General features: G+C 42.1%; 1 protein-coding gene across 1 annotated transcript in view; it reads left to right on the top strand.

Moving 5' to 3' along the window:
- Positions 1 to 684: 684 nt before the first annotated feature.
- BBX (BBX high mobility group box domain containing) overlaps positions 685 to 18293 on the top strand; it is a gene marked incomplete at its 3' end in the record, with an annotated part of 121562 nt that continues 103953 nt past the window's right edge. The window contains exon 1 of the mRNA XM_079536622.1: positions 685 to 752. The remainder of the gene's footprint in view (positions 753 to 18293) is intronic.

Below are 18293 nucleotides of genomic sequence, written 5' to 3'. Positions count from 1 at the left end.
CCTGTGTCTTGTCAACCTTCGAGATCGACATTTTGTAACTAAGATGCAAACTTGATGGGGACCGGCGGCGGACCAGAGGTGTCTCTGTGGGGGCAGAGCCGCGGCGAACCCCGGCTGGCGGCAGCCTCGCTCCATATTTAATACCTTTCCTTCCCACCCCACCCCGCAGCCCGGGTTCCGCTGGCCCTACAATTCGCTCGGGCGGCGGCCTGGGCCCCCGTGCCCGGGGCTGCGGGCACTGCCCGGAGCCATCTCTCTCGGACTCCGGTACCTGCGGCCGCCCGGTGCTGCCCGCTGCCCCCGTGCGCAACTTTCCGCCTCGCCCCTTGTTCCCGTGTGGCGATGATCTCGCGTGGGGCAACCCTACGCGTGCTGCTGGCAGTGCTGCGTGTGCACCCAACTGCCGCCGGGCAGAGGGAGGAGGAATAACCCACCCTGCTGCTGCTGCACGCACGGCGACCTGCTCCCTGTGCCCTCCGCAGCCACGGTGCATCTTTTGTTTGCGCCTTCCCAAAGGCTTCCTGCTGCTGCCGTGTTGTGCTCGGAGCTCAGGTGGGGTGGGGCGAGGGGAAAGCTGCCCTCAAGTTTTGGGACCGCTCCTCTCATCAGTGCCGCGGCGGGCTGTGATATTGTAAAATGACGGTGTGCTGATGGTGTGCCTTTATTTGATACTTTATAGGTCACTATCACATGACAAAGGCTTTGAGACAGCTTCATCTTCGTCTGTCTGTAGTTTCCACTTGCCTTCCTGGGTGAGTATGTAAAGCATACGTGCAGAAAAAGAGCTCGCTTCTTGCTCCTGAGACAGAGCAGCTCTTGGTGCTGCCTCAGACATGGAAGATGCTCATTTGGGTTCTGCTACCTCAGGAAACATGTCTTCTCCAGGTGCTGGCAGCAGCAGCTGGCTTGCAAAGTTTCTGTACAGGTGTCAAACAGAATAACCTGTGCATCACTGCATCTCCAGTCCTTTCAGTGCTGCTTTGTCTCTTACTTTTTTGAACCCTATTTTGTAAGGATGATGAATTCATTGGCTTAGGGATGAAGTTTTGAACCAAAGTAATATTAAGATGTGCAGAGTGCAATGTGGCGGTCAAAAACTTGCTGAGATAGTGGTGAGGGGAAAAACATGGAAAATACCAACCATTGGAGCAGATGATGGGAAATTTCTGTGGTTCAGGAATCAGCAAGAAGTTTGACATAGCAGCAGTGCTACTACAGCAGGAGTTTGTTCGGTTCTAAACGTAAACAGCGTTAATTAGAATTCCACCCATACTGTTTCTGTGTTGCTGTTTTTTTTGTTGTTGTTTTTTTTTCTTTTGGCATTGATGAATGCAGGTACCTCTCAATCTGAAAGATGAATCTTAGTGACTTAGTAGTATTCCTCACCTTCCAGTGTGCAGCTTCCTGTTCTCTCCGTATGCTGTGGAAAAGTTCTGACACTTTCTGATAAAGAATTTGGTTTTGGAGCTGGATTGATGAGGTCATGTAAAGGAGAGGTGGTACACTTGTGGGGTTGTGTTCACAAGTAGTATGAAGGTTGTGCCACACGGAGCATCTTTCATACCTTTGCCCACTGTGCCCAGTGGCACTGAACTGCTTTGGGCCTAAAATAAGGAAGTGGGAGATTAAACACACACTTCTTTTTAATGGCAATTTTGTATACTTAACAGAAAACAAGATGAGACATGCATTTGGGATAAGCTTAGCACTCATAAACATGAAGGATTAATAACGTGACCTTTTCCAGTCAGAGTACAGCAGAGTTGTGTTAAGTGATGGTCCCAAACACGCCAGCAAGAAGGGGGCTGCAGGGAGCAGCTGTGACGCTGTGGCTGTGGACCTGTTCTTCAGGCTGGGATTATGGCTGTGGGGAGGTAGGGGAGATACAGTGCTGCCTTTCCTTCAGTTCCTGTAGAACTGCACCCAAATCTCCATTTTCCAGATGTTATGGGCGGTGGGATTGGTGCTTGTAGGTCTGAGACTATAAACACCAGATTAAACTACTGAAATTCTTTGTGACAGATCATTGCTTTCTGTTCTATAGCATTACTGACATCCTGCTCTGCATAGTGTAATTGATGCAATGATTTTCCCAAAGTAAGAACACACTGGGAAATTCAAAAACTGGCTGGTAAGCTTCAAACTGTTATTCAGAGCTGAGTATACATATGCTGATTTTTGGGCTTAATTTTGTGTTTTCAGGTAAGAGTCGGGTTAGAGGTCTATAAGAGACTTTCTTTTTTATTTGGAGCAGTGGTGAACAATAATGGGCAAGGGCACCATGGAGGCTTTGCTTGAGGTGGGCTCTTCAGTCATTTTGTAGCTTTAGTTTCATATGACGAAGCCTTCTGTGTGCATGGGAGTTCAGTCTTAGAAGTGAAGTGGAGATAATCATCTGCCTGCACCTTCTAAGACCAGTGGGCCTCCGTTTTGTGTGCAGTGCTAAGTGTAGCACTTGCCTAATATTGATCTGGAACGAACAAATTGCGAAGAAAAGTGTCCTTTTGAGCAAAAAGGCACAATGGAAGTTTTAGAGGAGGTTGAGAAGTATATTTCCTCATAGCTTAAAATGTAATAAAAATAGCATGGCCGTTTAAAGGGGAGAATAAAGATTTTGTTAGATTTGGCCACGACTGGAAATATCCGTTTACTTTAAGGAGTGCTTGTTTTGGTAACAACGAAGATGTGCTTTATTACAAAGTCTCACTGAAGTATCCATCCATGGCTGGAGTTCAGTAATCCAGGCCTGGCGTACAGGACGGCCCTGGGAAGCAGCGTCAGGTGGAGTGCCGGTGTGTCACAGGCTGGGAGGGGGAGATCTGCTTAGGAAGGGGCCATGAGAAATTCTCAGACATTGGTCCCTGTCTCAAAAGTTTGTTGTGCTCTCCCCTTCCTCTCAGCGCCGTGAGCTGATAAAGTGTTTCAATGCAGACCCACAATTTAGGAAGCTTGTGTTTTGACCTAAACTTACAGTTTGTCAGGAAGTTGCCCTGGGCACTTCGGAGTTGTTGAGGACTGCTTGCTCTGCACCCAGTGCCTGCAGAGCTCCCATAGGTTTCAGTGGGAGCTCTGTTTAGGGAAGGAATTATGGTGAGAGGAATTTGTCCGTGCTTGTTTTCCCATTCAAGGAGGAAAACGTTCTCTGTCATAGATGTCATGTGAATAATTAAAGATCTTAAATGTCACATTTTCCACATTAAATATCAGAGTTAACCATGCGTTTGTTTTATACCTCTCACTTTTTTTCTTCCAGAACGCTTGTAATGCACTCTGTTCAGAAGTTAGTGGTTCTCCAGCTTGCAGTCCTCTAAGCACGCAAACATCTTTGAGCATGTGATAAACTTTGCTAAATTCACTGATATCTTTGCTTGCGTTCAGAGCTGAAAGTTCTTCCAGGTTGTTGCTGCTGCTTGTAGTCTGTGGGTGATGGTCAGTGATGTTCTGGACAGGGCTTGCAGCAGGCTGGTAGGAAGTTAGGGAACTTGGAGCAAGTGGATGGGGATAGAGTTGCTCTTCACTATGTGTAGTAGTGTAACATGCCAGTGAGGTATATGCCACACGCATGTAGGCTCTGCTGTGGTGTGAAGGCTATAAACACACCTGCAGTGACACGTGGGCAGCTGTGAGCTGAAATGCCACCTCTCTTTGGCCTCTGTATGGCACATACAGGGTTCTGTGTTTGTGAGAAGGTGGCCCTTTGATGGAGGAAGATGCTAGAAATTAAAGCTGGAGCTAAACTGAAACTGGTTCTAATTCCTCACCATAACTCACGCTGTCACTGTTAAAACCAGCAGCTGCTTTCCAAACTGTGGGCCCCGATTGCATCCTGTGCCCTGTGTGTGGGTGATGGCTCAGCGAGGGCTGTGGTGGGCTGAAGGTTCATGGGGTCAGAGCATATCATGGAAATGTAGCCATATGTCCTTTTCCACCTGCAGATGGAGGCTAATGAAACTTCCCTTCATTAAATAGCACTATGCCTGTATATGGGAACAGTTTACCTGAGCGAATTAAGTTTGTTTTAGCACAGTATGGATACTGTTTTACCTCACTGTAACCATAATAATGTATGCTTTCTTTATTACTTAGGAGTCTGCAAAACTGGCTTGATATAATGGTCATGTGTATTTCAAACTGCTTCTGGAGGTATGGGGAGAAACAGGAAGAAGTCAGCTTTTTCTTCTGCTGTGTTATCTTTATGCCTTTTCCTTTCTTCCCCTTATTATTAGGGGAATTCACTGTCAGAAGCAGACTCCCTGTTTGTTTTTTGTTTTTTTTTCACCACTACTGCTATTTATTTATAACTATTGTTATTTAAATTTTAGTGACAGTGCAGTGCTTCATTCTGAGGGTGGTGTGCTGAGCTTGGTGCTTGGAGATGCATAGCGTTCCATAGAAGACCCCCAGCTGTCACTCCTCTTGATGGGTTTCAGATGGGGTAAGACCTGAATTGGTGTAGGGGTTACCTGAAGAGTGGATTGACAGCCTGCTGTTAGATTGCAGTGTTTTAGGGAAAAATAAAAACAACAAATCTCACGCTGTTCTCTGAACTATATTATTAATAATTGGCATTGCCTTGTTCATGTACTTGTGCCCTGTCTGGAGAAGCACATAGGTCATGCTGTAATCACACACTTCAAAACAAGGAACAGTCACTTCTTATTCCTGTTCTAGGCACCTGAGATACAGCACAGTGAAAGCAGCACAGGCTTGTCTGCAGCCATTTAGCAGTGTGAGCAAGAATGGAATCAAACCCACATCTCGTTGGTTGTGCCCTTTCCCTCAGAGTATGCTCCCTACAAAGCTTTCCTGATAAATGCCCATCTTGATGTGTGAGTGGACTTACTGAATTCTGCCAGCTGAGAATCTCATGCAAATGTCCAACTTCCTCCATAGCACAACTTTTAAAAAAAGGTATTTTAGAGTCGTGTGAAGCTGCTGGTTTTCATCTGTGTTGCTATTGACAGGAGAGCTTAGATTGAGACGAGAGCTTACTGAAGAGTTTTTGCCACTGAACGTGCTATTTGGGCTACAGTGTGTATTATGCTATTTAATACTAAGTTCTCTGTGTTAACTTTATGAAATCAGATATTGGTTTTCATTAAAAAAATATGCATTGGTCTGAATAGTTTTTTATGACTACATTGTTTTTATTTAATATTCATAATCAAGTGCTAAGTTGCAGCTAACTTTTTCATGGAATGTGAAATTGACAGAAGAGCCTGCTTTAGTGTTCTGGCCCTATTTTGTTAAGAAGCCTGACTTACCGATTTGAACTTTTGTTTCTAAACCCAGTAAGGGTATTTCATGCAAGACTTTAAGATTTGCTGAAAACCAGTGTTTAGCTACTGTGGTGATGAGGTGGCTTTGGTTTTAAAGAGCTCTACTGGAGGAGGAAAGGAGACTTCAGTTAGTGAAAATCTAATTGTAGCATTTGCAGTGACAGTAGCATTTTTATCATTTCTAGTGTTTATGAAGTTGATAACAAAAGGTGAATCAACAAAGAGGAAGAGCATGGGTTTGACGTTTTCCCATGTTCCTGCCTTTTCCTTCGTAGTACACAAATGCACAGAGTAATAGCAAGTCCTCGTGAGCGTGGACAATTCAGCATGTGAAAATAAGCCAGCTTCAGACATCTCTGTATACAAAAACCTGCCACAACAAAATTTCAGTTTTTAGCAAGGAGAAGTAAGGCTAACTGGATTTTATGCAATTACACTAAGAAAATCCATTGCTTGGGAAGCACGGAATTCTTATCAGAAATCCTCCATGTGGGTGTTTCAGGATGAAAGACTTCATAAAATGTGAAAAATCTTCTCCAAAAGTAAGAAACAGCATTTCACTGACCCTTGTTGTCACTGAATGTCTCTTCCAGCAGAGGTGAAAGAAATTCATTCCATCGTTCCACAGCACGAGATGTAAGTTCTCTGAACTTATATCAAGTGGAAGCTGTCTTGACAGAAATCTCAACAAATCCTGTCTGCATCTTTCCTTGTTGAGGGGAGGTGGGAAGTCGCTCATCCTGGTACCTGTTCTTTTTTTCTTTTTCTTGAGGATCGTAGTCTGTAGCAAACTGAATGTCTCTCAACAGAATCCCCAGCAAGGACCATGCTGACCCAGTGCCCTGCTGCATGGTTACTTTCCTCTTGTAGGTGCAGCACCAGGAAGGTTTCTGCCTTCTCAGGAGCTGTTGTCACAAGTGGCTTTCCCAGGACCAGGTGCATAGGGTGCAGGGCAGCCCCTCAGCACTGCTGATGGCAGATGAATTGGCCCATGGCAGGGTTCCAGTGAGAAAAGCTTGAACGCTGGCCCCTGGTGAGTTGACTACATCATGGTGGCTTCTCTGTGCTGCTGAGTGTGTTGAACAGTGCCTTTAGCAGGTTGGAAACTTCTGAGTGAACTTTAATGCGTTTGGTTGGTGGCTTTGATCAGGTATTTCCCAAGTATGGTTTTTCTGCCAGTTACGTAAGGACCTTCAAGCATCTGCATTGTCCAAAGTAGTCTCTTTTCTTTTTTTTTTCTCTTCTTTCCTTTTCTCCCCGTACCCTCCCCAGTCAGATCTTAACCAACAAGCTTGCAGGAGTGGATAAGGCATGTTGTGTGATAATGGTTGGGATTATGTCTTCTACAGTAGCATAGTAAATCGCCTTTCTTCCTTTGTGAAACAAATTATCCTAAGTTCTTGTTTCTATACGTGAGCTTATTTAAGAAAATAGCACCATGAGAAGTTTGGAGCTTGATAAAGAAAACCTTGGGAGGGAATGAATAGAGTAACATAAGAAATCAAAATTTTCCTTTTTTTCCACAGTTTTCAGCATGAAGTAACTTCACAAAGGTCAGCAGAGCTGAAACATTGTGATATTCTGTGTTAAAATCGGTCTACGAATGTTAAGAGGAAGTTTTGCTTTTTTGCTAGGTTGATGAAATGGGCGCTGTTGTGGTTGGCCGTGTTTGATTTACTCTCCACGAGTCACTTTTAAGCAATAGCAGTTCTATAGTGAGCCACATCATGCTGATTCACGTAGTTTTATTATTATTACTATTTTTTGTGCATTGCATCTTGTCCTAACTATTGAAGAGCTCTACTATTGAAGAGTCCTACAGCTGCACCTTTGCAGTTGGATTACAGGACAGGGACATGATTTAGCAGAGTGTTGTTAGAGTTCAGGTAGTATGGTGAGGTTGTTGTTAGACTTGATGATCTTGAAGGTCTTTTCCAACCTGAGCGATTCTATGATGTGCACCCCTTTTAGGATCTGACCAAAGCTGCTGGTAGCCTGCAGTTCCTCAGGAAGGCTGCCAATTTTGTGTTATTCTTAATTATTGATATACAGTCAGTCCTGCCAGGGTCACACACCCATTGCACTCACTGATCAGTGCATGAGTGCATGGCCTGAATGTGAGCAATAGAGGGAGGGCAAGGAACGCAGGCTGAAACGTGCAGAGCTCCTGAAAATGAGAAGGGGCTGGGAGAGCAGCAGGTGGGTGATACGTGGCATTTGTCATGTATGTAATGTTACTTTGCACATATGTTTGCTTCCCAAGTTTATGTGGTTCAGCAAGGAAAGTGTTTTGATGCAGGTTAAATCGGTAGTTGGAGGGTATGGATTTTGAAAGAGGTATTGTTATCAGCACCAGTTCACTGAAGTCTGGCTTCAGTTGTCCTCTCTCTTTGCAAAAAGCTTTTTTTTAATACTCAGTTCTTGTGTTGTGGAGTGCAGACTTCTGGCCTGCCTCAGTTCTCATCAGTGAACGCTGTGCCACAGACCTGGGAGTTTCAGCATTTACCTCATTTGGATGTCTCAGAATTCTTGCTTACTTCAAGTAAAATGTCTCTATTTGTGTTTCTTCCTTCTAATTTATTTGAGATACTCTTTCATACATCGTGTTAAACATCAGTCATCAAGTGCTCGTAATATATTTTGAAACAAGTACACAAAATTGCAGCACGATTCAGCACTGATTACAGAGCTATGGCATAGGAATTAATAAGAAAATAAAAATAGCATAATTAATTTCCAGCTGCTTTTGGAGAAACAGGGGTGTTTATGGGGGGAAATTTGGTGTCTGCAGAATGAGGAATGACAAAGCTGTTAGCAAATACTTTAATGCAACAACCTATTTGCAGTTTGTTTCCTCTATTGATTAAAAACACGTTCCAGTGCTGAAAGAGTAAACAGAAGTTGCCTCTTGTTGAAGGCTGCTGGACTAAATAAAGAGCACGAGTGTCAGAACTAGAGCAAGGGGAGGAAGTTTTCAGTTTTATTTATCGGTGCAGAAAACCTTAAATAAGGGCAGTAAAGCATGGACAGCTAAGTGGAATTGTTGGTTGTGTGTTCCCCTTTCCCATTAATCTCTAAGAGTACTGCCTGCTTGTGTGTCAGAGGAAAACCGTCTCCAACTGTTCCCTGTGATATTAAATCAGTGTTTTCTTCACACGTCTTGTATGTGCTCACCTTGGTGTTGCTTGCGGTGTTGTTGCAGAGCATCAGATGCTTGCGTGGAGTATGTTCTGTGGCTCAAAGTGACCTGGACCAAACCTGATGCTGTGAGAGCCCTGTGAGGCTTGATTTCCTCACAAGGACACTGTCAAGAGGAGCTGCAGCTCTGCCATCTCTGCACAGTTCACTGCTGCTGCGAGCTGACTGCTCATCCAGGTGAATCTCTGAGCAAGGCTTTAGGCCTCTTTGTCCAGGCCTGCCTGATTTGCAAGCAGCAAAGGACGATCCTGCTCCTCTGGGAGGCAAGTCCAGGGGAAGCAGTTATTTATTTGTGTGGAGGAGCAGGCTCCTGGTGATGTGGTGCTGCGGGTGTTGTGCTTTCTGCTTGCCGTCCTGGGTGGTCCCACAAGGCAGTGTGCAGAGTTTGATTGCTCTTTGTTAAGGGAGATAGAGCAAACGAATCAGGGGAGGTGAGGTGGTTGTCACAGGTGTCCCCACACAGTGGGTGGCAGCTCAGGCCTCCCAGTGAGGACAGTGGCTGCTCTGAGTTGGGAATCCTATGGAAAAGTCTTTGGATGTGTTTTGGAATGCTGTCAGCCCTTGCAGCTGTCAAGTCAGGCTGAGGCAGAGCGTGGAGGCAAGCAGAGCTCAAACAGGGAGACTCTTACACCACATCCTCATGGCTTTTGTGAGCCCCAGGTGTGCACATTACCTTTGCACATGTGGTGCCCTGGCATTCCAGATCTGTCTGTTCAACTGACTGAAATTGTGACCATAGTCAGTAGGCGCTTGGTTTAAATTAGTGATTTGATCTCATTTTGCTTTGATATTTTTGTATTTGTTTTCTCAGAGGCAATCTATATTGGTAGACGACGGTTAAAATATATTGACAAATATAGCCTTTACACTAAGCTTGGCACTTCGTTTTGCTAGTTCAGAGGATGCACTGTATGCCTGCACCTTTTGTAAGTGATTACATGGCTTATATGCATTTATTTAGCTCGTGAGTGATGGAAAGCTTTTGTTCAGAATGTGACAAATCATACTATTTAAACTATGGTCTTTAAGAGTCCTATTTATTAAAGTAGCATGTGTGCACAAACACCCCCATATGGGTTAATGAAGGCAGCACTTGCACTCAGTGCTTTAAAGAGAGTACGATCCCAAATAAGGTGCAGATTCTGATGTAACCAAACCAAGCTTTTAGAACTGGGAAAACTAATCCCTGTTTGCTTTGCTTTCTCAAAACAGAGGAAAAATGAGCTTTCTTGCTTTTCCAACTTTATACCACTTATATTTTTTTCTGCAATTGCAGTGGAATTTGCTGCTTTCAGGTAACTTAGTTTTAAATATAGCTCTTCTTTCTGGTCAAATCATAGAATGGCCTGGGTTGAAAAGGACCACAATGATCATCTGGTTTCAACCCCCCTGCTCTGTGCAGGGTTGCCAACCACCAGATCAGGCTGCCCAGAGCCACATCCAGCCTGGCCTTGAATGCCTCCAGGGATGGGGCATCCACAGCCTCCTTGGGCAACCTGTTCAGTGCGTCACCATCCTCTAAGTCCTTCAGTGAAGTCTGACATGTTCAGTATTTGAATTTTGTTTACAATTTTGAACCCAAAAATAAAAGTAATTTATTATACAGAGAGGGTTATAAAACATTGCAGTAAAATTTTAGCATTGGTTTGTCATAAAATAAAACTAAGTTACTTTCAGGGATGTTTTATTAATATATGTTAAAGGTCAGTAACATCTGATTGAAATTTGAGTCTAATTTCTTTGTTCAGAGAAGATTTATTTTAACTGTAAATCTATTTATGCTAACCTGAACGTGTTTTCTAAGACAACTTCAGAATCCATTATCCAAAGTCCCTGTTTGTAATAGCAGAAGTCTGCCACTACAGAGGAGCACAGAGCAGCTCACTAGATGACGCTGTAACTGTGTTAACATCTGTGTGGGAGATGGATGCCTCTCCTGCTCCTGGCAGGTACAGATGAACAGAGACCTGTCTGTTTACAATGTTGCTTGATTAAAATAAATAAAAACAACAAAGTGATTCTTTTAAAACTGCTGTGACAGTCTTTCCTTCAGATTGTGTGACATGTGGCTGTGGTTTTAATGGCCAAGGGAGGGCTTGATCATTTCCAGAAATGACTCTAGCACCACTGCTGTCCAGAACCCAAAAACTGAAATCAAGCGTTTTGTTGAATGCTTTTTCCTCAGCTTAATTTATGTAGTAGATGAAGAAAATGATAATAAATAAATAAATAAAAAATAAATGCCATAGAAACTCTATGGAGTAACATCGATAAAGAATTCTAACCTCTTCCCTCCCTCCCTCCCCACTCAAAATATTAATAGCATCTTGACAGAGTTTTAAAAAAAAAAAAAAAAAAAAAAAAAAAAAAAAAAACTTGATAGCATGTATTGACTCTGCAGCTCCATGGTGCTTTTCTGCAGCAGGATAAGAGTGTACCAGTGTTTCTAACTACTAAGGAATGCAGAATTAGACCTCAGCTGGTTGGAGGGTTGTACTCAGAAATGTAGAGTGTGCCTGAGGCCTAGTGGCATGGTTATACAAACTATTCACATATTGGAATTTTGCTCCCCCCAAAAAGAAGAATGACACACTTCAAGAAGTGTTTTCATGGCCTTCTTTCCTTGGTGCAAACAGATTTTGTAGTCTTGTCTTTCTCTTCTGTTTGTCCAAATTCTTTTGTATCATTGCATAGAGTGTTCAAAGTATCTACAGCTGTTGGGGTTCTTGTATACCTGGGTATTAACATAGAAGATGAAAACCTAAATAGAAATTAGAAGAGAATGGAAGTGACAGTTGAAATGCTGTTCACAGATGTTTAAAACAGGCAAGAACAAGCATTCCTTTAAAAAAAAAATAAATAAATAAAGTGGGAAAGTTACTGAATATTATCTACACTTTTTCTTAAGAGAACGTGCTGAAGTACGATGAATCGCTCATCCTGAAAGGGTCATCATTTTTATTTTCACACGCATTTGCTGCAAGCGCAGTAAGGAAATAAGTCACACATTTTAGGCAGCTTTTCTTATGGAAGCTGTTTATTGCCAAAGTATTCATGTTTTATAAAAGTGCCTTAAAACAATTAGCTCTTGTTTGGTAGAAGTGTTTAAACAGAATGCTTTAGTAATGTGGCTGATTTTATAGTTATTGCGTTTCCTTAGGATTGAACTATTCTTGTTCTGACTCGTTTTCCTCCCCCCTTAAATATGTGAAATGTTGAGGCTTTCTTTTTCAGAAAAGAAGTATTTGAGCCAAGATTTTTTTTCAGGAGTTGTGATATCTTGGAGGATGTTCTGGATGAGATATCTAAGAGAAGCCCCTTCCTCAGTGTGTGCTTAGTGGTGCTTTCCTGTCGTCTTGCACTGAGGTGGGCTATTGGCCACGTAAAAAAAAATGTGGTTATAAGCTTCCCTTCAGTCCGAGCTCTGAGCTGATGTGTTTATGTGAGCCCACCGAGGCTGCTGGAGCAGAGTTGGGCTCTGTTTGTTATGGGAATTCTGGCAAAACCGGCTAGGGGAACTGTGTTTAAAGTATTGCTGCAACTACATTGACAATGCTTGATGGGAAGAATGAGACACCCCCACCCCTCTCTGAGGTGTTTTTGGAGGAGTAGAAGGTTTGGTCCCATCAGTGCAAATTAATTCCTCGTTTTCCCAGGAACCATGCTGTGATGGCTAAGATCGCTGTCTCTCTAAGTTGCATTAGAAGTTTGCTGTTGGCTTCAGTGGAAGGAAATTTGGGTTCGTAGCGAGTGTCTTCATAGATCTAATTGAGGGACTTATTCTTTAAGGCTCTCCTGTACTTGACCTTTATCATAATACTGGTTATTGATGTGAATTTTACTGTTGCAGAAACAGGGATGAAATTATGAGTGTGGATACATAAGCTCAGAATTAAGGTACTGTGTGCCATGACGATTTCTTCACCTTCAGAAACCAAAATAAGCTGTAAAATCTTTTCTATAAGGGTATATTTGCACTTCTGTAGCTGTCTTTTGGCCCATAAAGTTATGCTGGTATAACGCCTTCTGTATGAGGCACACACATAGAAAGAGTGGTTGTGTTCTGGTGTAGCTGAAGCAAGAACATTTTCCAAAGCAGACATTCTTTGAGTAACATGTGAATTACACTCAAATGGTGTTAGGAGTGAAGGAGAGAAAGCTTCGAGTAAGTTTCTAGTAAGATGTGCATCAAGCACTGAATGAACTTTATTAAGTATGACCTGAGGCATGTGCAATACTGTATCTAATACAATTTACTGTTTAAGCTGAAGTATATTCAGAGAGATGGTTGAAAATACATTCTAGTTCTACATTTATACTTTAGGAAGCAAATGAAAGGCTAGCACTTCCTTCTAGGATTCAAAGAGTGAAAATTTCACCCAAAGAAACAGGAAAAAAAAAAAAACCTAAAACAGGCCAGTAATGCAGCTTTACTATTAATTTGCTTCATGATCTTGGGTCGATTGTTTCCTCTTCCTGTTTCTCTGTTTACAAGTCTGGGATAGTGATGTCTCTCTCTGTTAAATGTGGTGCAATCTCTGGAGGGAAAAACTTGATACTGTGTTATGGGACAAAAACGTAAAAAAAAAAAAAAAAAAAAAAAAAAAAAAAAAGTTCAGATTTTTATGTTATTTTGCTGCTTTCCTAGTATTGAATCTGTCATAAAGTAAAATACCAGTTAAAATTACAGCCTATTAATACAGTACTGAATCTCAGTATAAGTCCCCTTGGTTTGGGTTGATGTCTGTGATGCTCTTTAACATCTGAAAAAGCTGCTGCTTCCTCTAAAGAAGTGGATTGAATGTTGACTTTTAGCATATCATCCTACCAAAGAGTCAAAATAATTCCCTTTCTAACCAGACTTTTCTAAAACAGAAAAAAAAGTCTTCTAAAAAAGACTTCTTTTAAACAGTGAAGTCTTTGAGTGTACTGTAGAACCACAGAATCATGGAATTACAGGGGTTGGAAGGGACCTATAGAGATCAAGTCCAACCCCCCTGCAAAGCAGGCTCCTTACAGCAGGCTGCACAGATAGGCATCCAGGTGGGTCTTGAATGTCTCTAGAGAAGGAGACTCCACAACCTCCCTGGGCAGCCTGTTCCAGTGCTCCGTCACCCTCACCATGAAGAAGTTCTTGTGCACATTTGTGTGGAACTTTCTATGCTCCAGTTTCCGGCCGTTTCCCCTTGTCCTCTTGCCGTGCATGCTGAATAAGAGTCTGGCCTCATCCCTTTGCCTCCCACACCTTAAATATTTATAGACGTTGATCAGATCCCCTTGGAGTCATCTGTTCTCAAGGCTGAACAGACCCAGGTAGGGGAGATACTCCAGGCCTTTATCATCTTTGTGGCCCTCTGTGGGACTCTTTCCAGGAGATCCCTGTCTTTTTCGTACTGGAGGGCCCAGAACTGGATGCAGTATTCCAGGTGAGGCCGTACCAGGGCAGAGTAGGGTTGGGGAGGGTGGTAGATGATGATATTGTCGTAAATATATGTTACATATTCTGTTAAACAATAACACATTATTAGGACATAATAACACTTTGCTGTCATAATTGCATACTTCTCCAGGTATCAGCTAACTACTTCCTATAAACCATTCAGAACTCTATTTCACAGATTGCAGTTGTCCCCAGGATGTCCAGGTAAGGCCAGGGCATGGCAGAACTTCCAAACTTCCTGAAATTTTCTATATTGCTGTAGAAGTTTATTACACCTGCTACCTTTCTGTTACTAAAAGTTCTGCTTTGTATGTAGACAATATTACTTTTCCATACTAATAGGAAAAAAAAAAAAAGTGATAACTTTGTCATGTCAGATTTCAGGCTGACTGGCTGAGTATTCACAAACTGTTACCAAATCTGCTAGCATCCAACTTCAATATTCAGAACTGTTCTTCTGTACTCAAGAGCTTGCGCTGTGTGATAGGAACACAACACGGTAGGATCTCTCCTTAACTCGGTGCTGTATGAATACCGCCCTCCATTCTTCCTACTTCTCTGAAAGTGACTTCTGCAGGGATGTATGAGCGTGCTCTGTCTGTGGTCTGAGATGTGCGGAGGTGGTAGAAATGTGTTTAGGCTGGTACTAGGCATGCTCTAAAATGTCCTACTGCTCAAAAGACTTTATTAAGCTAGGCCTGGTCTGTACTTAAATAGTTCAGCTGCTCTAGAGATTGACATAACTGGTGTACAAAGAAGAAAACATTGCAGCAGTTTGGGGCTTTGTAGAGGACTTGGTGGTTCCAGTCTTACATTCTAAGACTTGTAATTTTTAGTGGTAGTTCAGTAAAAAGGAAACCTACTGACTGTCTTTTAAAACATATTTGGCTGAGATTCATTGGATTTTGTGCTTTCTTTTTATATACTGCTGTTGTTCAGAGCTTTGGACTTCTATGCTGACCTAGAGTTTTAAGCAGGTTTATCAGTTGGCACACAGTCTTGAGCATACCAGAACACAATTTCATAGAAAATTCTTAATACCTTGTTCACTTTCTGATGTCAAATCCAACTGTTTCTGTGCTACACTGTGGAATAAAATGGTAGAAAGACAATAATTGGTAAAAATTGGTGGATCGTAAGGATGTTATATTCCCCATCCTTATTTTATTATTATGGTCAGTACAGGCTTTTTAGCTGTTGGCTTTTTTTTTTAAATGCTCCTGAATTTGAGTTTTTTTTTTTTTACTGATTTTTTTTCCTTTGTTGAGTTTATCCCAAAGGATTTTGTAGTGTTTTCATCTGAGGGAGATGAGAAGGAATTGCAATTATAAGTATGTATCTTCTTATTTCACAAACTCAGAATAAATTATTTTTTGGGGGGAGTGAGAGAAGGAATGCTTTTTTTTTGTTGTTGTTGTTGTGGTGTGTATGTGTAAGTGCAATTGTTAAGAATTCTTCAGTTGTGGAGAAGACTGAGATCTTCATGTATTTTAGGTCCCAGTCCAACAGTGTGTCTGTAATAGCGGTCCCCTGAGCTACTTGCAGGCTTTTGAAGCCTTACATGCAGCTGATGGTATAGAGACCTGATCCTGCACTGAAACGTTTTGGCACACATCCTTGGGCATGTGCACTCTTTTGGGTAAGCTGTTGTGGCTTGGCACCAGTGAAACAATTGGTAAAGATGGTTCTGATTGTGGATTCCAGTTTATAAAGCAGCAAGGTTTGTCTTGGAAATCTGATAAGGCTTGTTACTTAAAGAAGCTTGTAAATTCTATAGCCTGACAGATTTATAAAGATGTTTCTCTAACAAATAGAGATGATTACATTCAGAACTTTCTTCTTTTCTCCTTAAATCGTAAGGTTAAACAGTTGACGAAAGGAGATAAGTAAGAGTATAGCTTAAAAATAGTACTGGTAAGTGATGAGGAGGTGAGGTCTTTTTCTAGTTATTACTTGAATAATGTAACTTAAAACTGCTTGGAAAATTTTCTCAACAAAAGTTTGCAAAAATTTTTTTGCAGAAAAAAACATTTCAAACAGGCATTTCAAGAACAAGTAACACAGATCTTACCCTGACTGTTGTGGATTACTGTTTCAGAGGGGAACCAGAATGAAGACATGCCATGATGCTCCCTTGGCCTGTACCAGGTGCTTCTGGCTCCTTAGGGATCTCACAGACTTAAGCAGAATTAATACTGGTCGGTAACACTGGTCAGTTATCTCTGCTGTGTTCAGAACCCGTGGACAACAGTGAAAAGTAGAAATAATCAGGTACTTTTCAATCTGCTTCTGATTAGGAGTGCTATTATCATGGCCAACTCAGGCTCACCAAGAAGACTTTTGATCAGGCTATGAGAACTGTCATGTCGCTGTTTCCAACCGTCTTGCAGAGTAGCTCGACTCCCTGTTTATGCTTTGAGTTTGTAGGCAAGCAGAAATCTTCCTATTGCATTTCTAATATTTCGAAATATAGGACTGCTAGAGAGATAAAATGAAGATGAAAGGATTGTTGTCAACACTCACTTGCATTGAATTGGTGTTTCTTACAGTCCCAATGTTTTTCTGTAGTGCTTTGAGATGGTGTTGAGAGATTTGCAGTGGGCGTTGGATCTGAATCTGTTCTGGTGTGAGATAATAACAGTTCTTCTTCTCTGTAGCCAAGGTCTGAAGGTGCCTTTGATGCACATCTGCAATTAGAGCGAGGCTGGTTTGGTGTCTTGGTACTCCAGAGCAGGGAAGGGGCTGAACCACATGGCTCCTAACAAAGAGATGTTGATACAACAAATATACAGAGTGAGGGTAGGTGACACTGGTACCTCACTTCTAGGGTGCACAGCTTGTCTTCTGCAGTCCTGATGCCCTATGGATTTCCCTTTCTCCTGAGTTTTCTATAGAGGAGGAATGCATAAGGACAACTGTGAGAAGTGCCTTGATGTCATCCAGACACAGTCAGTACATGGGCAGAACTCAATCTGAGAGGGAATCTCAGCCCGGGTGTTATCGGAGATTGTCACAGACACTTCTGAACTTGGACTTGTAAATTAATTGTCTGGCTACTACTAGGACCTTAAAAGTAGGGGGAGGTGGGGAAGGAATATCAAAGCTATAGGAGACAAACAGAAGCTTGTGAAGTCATAAATTTTTTTTGTGCAGACCGGGTGCACTGCCTGACATTTTGTCATTGCTTCAATCTTTAACAGAATACATCATGCTTATGGATGAAAGGGGGTGTTTCTGCTGTACTTTTTTTGGCCATGGATCTGTAATCATTGGTCTTCAGTTTATTTATGAGCTATTGAGGCCTTTACTAAAGACACTTTGCTTATAATGTTAGAAAGCACTGTTCCTCTTCTGAATCTGACAGTTTTTTCCCCTTACCAAAGGAAGTCCCAAGAAGTTCAGTTTACTACAGCTGTGTCAACAGTTTATGGGCCACTCCAGCCCAGTTTTGTGACTAATGGGGTGGGGAGACCCACAGACCTACAACCCAGGAAAGGGGAAAAAGGGAAAAGGGTGGGGAGATGGGCCTAAAAACAAACAGCGGCAACAATCTGAGGAGAGACAAACTAATTTACTCAATAAGAAATCGAAATGCAGGGTAGCACACTATAATACAATATAAGTAGAATTGAAACTAATAAATCAGATAAAACGAGTGAGTGTCGAAAAACCAAAGGCCTTACTCTAATGCTGAAGGTGAGATGTCTAGCTGGGACAAACAGGAAGGCAAAAGAGAGCACGTCTCGTAATCTGCGAGCAGTTTTATCTTTCTCTCCGGATGGAAAACAGAAACAGAACAATGCAAAGTCCTCTGGGCTGTATAGTATGTAGTTCTTCTGAGAACCAGGTACCCAGAACTATTCATGATCCACAGAACTGGAGTGTTAACTCTTCAACTCCCAGTGCACTACATGATGTTATGATGTGGAATACTGATAACCAAAAATCATAAAACCATTACAAGCTGGTAACAGATGCGTGACATGGTAAATCTTCACTAGGTTCAGTGAAGGTATCTGAGTGGGGATGTGGAACAGGGAAATGCTCTTCAAATGTCCTGTACATCTGTGGCAAATTACTGAGCTCTGAGAATTAAAAAAAAAAAAAAAAAAAAAAAAAAAAAAGTTGTGTTCTTGATCAGGTTCATGGATTTTGGTAGTTCATTAAGTCCTCTGAATGTGATAGAGGTGAAGGGGAATGAGGAAGGGAGAAACACTAATTAGAAGCTCAAGTTGCAGCTATAAGGTGATCGCGCAGAACTGGATCTTTTGAGAGAACTTGACATGTGTTTTTGCTGTATCAAAATTTGAACAAATGCAGAATTCGTTACAAGAATAGAATTACTACGTTTCAAAAATGCACTTGACTGCAAGGAT

Source organism: Tetrao urogallus (genome assembly GCF_951394365.1).
Source record: "Tetrao urogallus genome assembly, chromosome: 1".
Taxonomy (NCBI): Eukaryota; Metazoa; Chordata; class Aves; order Galliformes; family Phasianidae; genus Tetrao; species Tetrao urogallus.
Note: the sequence above shows the minus strand (reverse complement) of the source record. Positions and strands in the feature narration are given on the sequence as shown.